At 35.4% G+C, this 4,822-nt stretch overlaps 1 protein-coding gene across 10 annotated transcripts in view; it reads right to left on the bottom strand.

The window, feature by feature from the left end:
- LOC104994089 (chromosome unknown open reading frame, human C11orf30) overlaps positions 1-4,822 on the bottom strand; it is an 81,385-nt gene that overhangs the window by 44,820 nt on the left and 31,743 nt on the right. The gene's annotated exons all lie outside the window — the stretch shown is intronic.

Below are 4,822 nucleotides of genomic sequence, written 5' to 3' on the forward strand. Positions count from 1 at the left end.
GAAAGAGTGTCAGACTTTATTTTTGGGGGCTCCAAGATCACTGCAGATGGTGATTGCAGCCATGAAATTAAAAGACGCTTACTCCTTGGAAGGAAAGTTATGACCAACCTAGATAGCATATTAAAAAGCAGAGACATTACTTTGTCAACAAAGGTCCGTCTAATCAAGGGTATGGTTTTTCCTGTGGTCATGTATGGATGTGAGAGTTGGACTGTGAAGAAGGCTGAGTGCCGAAGAATTGATGCTTTTGAACTATGGTGTTGGAGAAGACTCTGGAGAGTCCCTTGGACTGCAAGGAGATCCAACCAGTCCATTCTGAAGGAGATCAGCACTGGGATTTCTTTGGAAGGAATGATGCTAAAGCTGAAACTCCAGTACTTTGGCCACCTCACGCGAAGAGCTGACTCATTGGAAAAGACTCTGATGCTGGGAGGGATTGGGGGCAGGAGAAGGGGACAACAGAGGATGAGATGGCTGGATGGCATCACTGACTCGATGGACGTTGAATCTGAGTGAACTCTGGGAGTAGGTGATGGACAAAGAGGCCTGACGTGGTGCGATTCATGGGGTTGCAAAGAGTTGGACACAACTGAGCGACTGAACTGAACTCAACTTCAACAAAATAATTGATCCAGTCACTAAACAACAAATAACCATGCAAATAACAGTAACAAATCACAAATGAGGGTAGAGGAAGACCTGTACCCAGTTACAACACACAATGTCTATTATCTATATATACAATCTAAAATGTCAATGTAAAATGTCTAAAATGTCCAGTTTTCAACAAAAACATCAGGAGGCATGCAAAAAAACAGGAAAATATGACCCACACAGGGGAAAAAAAGCAGTCAACAGAAACTGTGAGAGCAATCACGTGTCAGATTTAACAACAACAACAAAAAGGCTTCAAAACAGCCATTACACATATGTTCACAGAACTAGAGGAAAGCAGGATTACAGAAGTAAAAGAAGGTATGATAACAAAGTTGCATCAAATAAAGAATATTAATTAAGCAATAGAAATTACAAAAAAGAAGCAAATGGAAAATGTAGAGCTGAAAAGTATAGTAATTGAAATAAAAAATTCACTAGAAGGGCTTAAGAGTAGATTTGAACGGGCAGAAAAATGAATTAACAAACTTAAAGATAGATCACTTACAGATTATGCAAGCTGAAGAATAGAAAGAAAAAAGAATGAAAAAAATGAACATAAATGTGAAACACCAGTAAGTACACAATACATATGTAACTACAAAAAGGAAGGAACAGAGAGAAAAGGGGACATTCAAAGAAACAATGGCTGAAAATGTCCCAAATTTATTGAAAAGCAGTAACTTACACATCAGGAAGCTGGACAAACACTAAAGAAGATAAATACAAAGAGATCCACAAACAGGCATACCACACTTAAAATGCTGAAAGTCAAAGACATGGAGGAAATCCAAAAAGCATCAAGAGAACAACAATTTTTCATTTACAACGGAACTGCATCGAGGTTCGAAACTGACTTTTCGGTGGAAACAATGGAGGCCAGGAGGCAGTAGAAATATGTGTTCAAAGTGTCAAAGAAAATCCATCAACCAAGAAGCTGATATTCAGCAAAGCTATCTTTCAAATATTGCAGATGAAATAGTCTTTACCAAATAAAAATGAAGCGAATTTGTTGCTAACTGACCCCTTACAACAGACACTGAAAGAAGTTCTATGAATAGAAGGAACTAGAAACAAAACAATGATATTCACTCTTGCCAGTTATATTCAAAATTTTACCATTCTAATCAGGGAAATCAGGCAAGAAAAAGAAATACAAGGCATCCTGATTGTAACAGAAGAAACTATCTCTATTTGCAGATGATTTGATAATTTCATATAGAAAATCCTAAGGAATTCACTAAAAACTATTAGGACTAAAAGTGAGTTTAGCTAAGTTGCAGATGTAAAATCAATAGATTCAGTTGCATTTCTATACTAATCCAAGTAACTAGAAAAATAAAATACTTAAAAATAAATTAACAAAAGTGTAAAGTTAATACACTGAAAACCACTCATTTCAACAGTGTTGAAAGAAATTAAAGATCTAAATAAACACAGAAACATCCCATGTTCATGGATCAGAAGATTTAATATTATAAAGATGGTAATACTCCTTGGCTGATCTACAGATTCAAAGCAAACCCATGAGATTTTCAGCTTTCTCCTTTGTAGAAAGTGACAAGCTGATTTCAAATTTCATACAGAATCGCAAGGGACTCAGAACAGCCAAAACATCTTTTAAAAAACAACAGAACAGGAATATTCACACTTCCTGATTTCAAAGCTTAATATAAACCAATGGTAATCAAATCAGCACAGAGACAGACGTATAATGGAATACAACTGAGAATCCCGAAATAAAGTCATACACGTTTTCAGTGGATTTTTCACAAGGGTACTGAGATCATTGAATGAAGGAACAGTCTTTTTTAAAAATGGTATTGGGATAATCAAAGCTCAATATGCAAAGAATGAAGTGGGATCCTTACTTCACACCATTACAAAATTAATCAAAACAGATCAGAGATCTAAATTTAAGAGGTAAAAGTATCAATCTCTTAGGAAAAACATAAGGATAATCTTCATAACCTAGGATCTGGCAAAAGATTCTTAAATAAGATACCAAAAGTACAAGCAACACAAGAAAAAAATCAACTGTATATCATCAAAATTAAAGGCACTTGTGCTTCAAAGGACACCATCAAGAAATGAAAAAACGACCCACAGAATGGGAGGAAATGTTGGAAGTTTATGTATCTGATAAAGGCTTAATATCTAAAATATGTATAGCAAAAAAAAAAAAACACCTTTCAGTTCAATAATAAAAAGACAAATAACTCAATTTAAAAATGGCAAAAGATATAAATAGACATTTCTCCAAGGTAGATATAAAAAGGGCCAATAATCACATGAAAAGACACTCAACACTATTAGTTATCAGAGAAACACAAATCAAAACCACAATGAAATATCACTTCACACTTCACACAAAGTACTAGTTGCTAGAATCCAAAAATCAGAGACAAACAAGTGTTATCAATGAACAAGTGGATAAACAGAATGTGCAAATATTATTTGGCCATAAGAGGGAATGAAACACTAATACATTCTATTTCATAAATGAACCTTGAAATCATTGTGAAGTAAAAGAAGCCAGTCACAAAAGATCACACATTAAATGACTGCATTCACATAAAAACCCAGAATACAGAAATCTAGAGACAGAAAGTAGATTAGTGGTTGCTTAAGACTAAGAGGTTGTCATGGTGGGACGACTTTTGAAAGTGATGAAAATATTCTAAAAATCAACTGTGGTGATGGTTGTACATATCTGTGAATATACGGAGTGAGTGAAAGCTGCTCAGTCATGTCCGACTCTTTGTGATCCTACGGCTGTAGCCCACCAGGCTCCTCTGTCCATGGAATTCTCCAGGCAAGAATACTGGAGTGGGTAGCCATTCCATTCTCCAAGGGATCTTTCTGACCCAGCAACTGAATCCAGATCTCCTACACTGTAGGCAGATTCTTTACCATCTGAGCCACCAAGGATATACCTACCATTAAATAGTACTCTAAATGGGTTGAATGGTAGGTGAATTCTCTCTCAATAAAGCTCTTTTTTTTAAAAAAATTCCAGAGCATTTTGAAAAGGAAAACTTTACACTTCTTTCTTGAAAGCACATATACCATTGAAACTAAAGCCTGACAGAGACTGCAGGCAAAAAGAAAACAAGAGATCAATTTCCCTATGACTACTGATCCATTGTACTATCCATACCTCATACTAGCTGTGAGGCAGTGACCAAATGGTACAAAGTTCCAGTCAAAAGGTACAAACTTACAGTTAAAAGACACATAAGTGCTGGGGATGTAATGTACAGCATGATGACTATAGTTAACAGTACTGCATTGTATACTGCAAGTCGCTGAGAGTAAATCTTAAAAGTTCTCATCACAAGAAAAAACACTGCAACTATGTGTGGTGATGATGCTTACTGGAGTAATCATTTTGTTATATATATATATATATATATCATCAAATCATTATGCTACATATAAAGCTAATACAATGTTATATCAATTACATCTTAAAAAAATAATAAAATGTTCCTATCAAGAAAGTAAACAAAAAATTGAAAATATCAGGATCTCCCAAAGTCCTGTTCTACTCTGAAATAAAATATAGATTCCATGGAGGAAAAAAAAAAATCCATTTTCTTTTCTTAAAGATATTAAGTATGTTATGAGGCATTTAATCTCCTTAAATCTAAGACTCTATCCTATCTGCCTTTCTAGTCAATACCTTTATGATTCAGTAACTTACATTATTGTCTCCTACCCTTGAGTGCCCAATGTGCTAGCACCCTGTGCTAGAGATGATTTCAATAAACTGTTACGCCACATTTCTTCACTGTACACAGTGTCTTTTAATCTTAGTACCTCTGCCTAGCACCTAGCAACTCATGCCAAATTCACAATATGACCTCTAACACAAGACTCCCCAGACTAATTTTTCTACTGCTCACTTCTCATAACCCCAGTGGGCTCCAGAGTATAGTTCTAAAATCTGGGTTTGTTTCCTCTGCTTCCTTTTATCTCTCCTGAAAGTTCACTGAAGAAAACCTGTTCCTGCTGTGCAAACTGCTTTTTCATTCTTCTCTATTCCCAAGCATCAGTTTCCTCTATATAAATATCCCCAACATGAGGGCCTCAGAATATACTTTGGAATTAAAACTCTTGTGCTTAAGGAGCCTATATGTGGAAGTAAATCCATATATATTATTAC

Source organism: Bison bison, unplaced genomic scaffold (genome assembly GCF_000754665.1).
Source record: "Bison bison bison isolate TAMUID 2011002044 unplaced genomic scaffold, Bison_UMD1.0 scf7180017864251, whole genome shotgun sequence".
Lineage (NCBI taxonomy): Eukaryota > Metazoa > Chordata > Mammalia > Artiodactyla > Bovidae > Bison > Bison bison.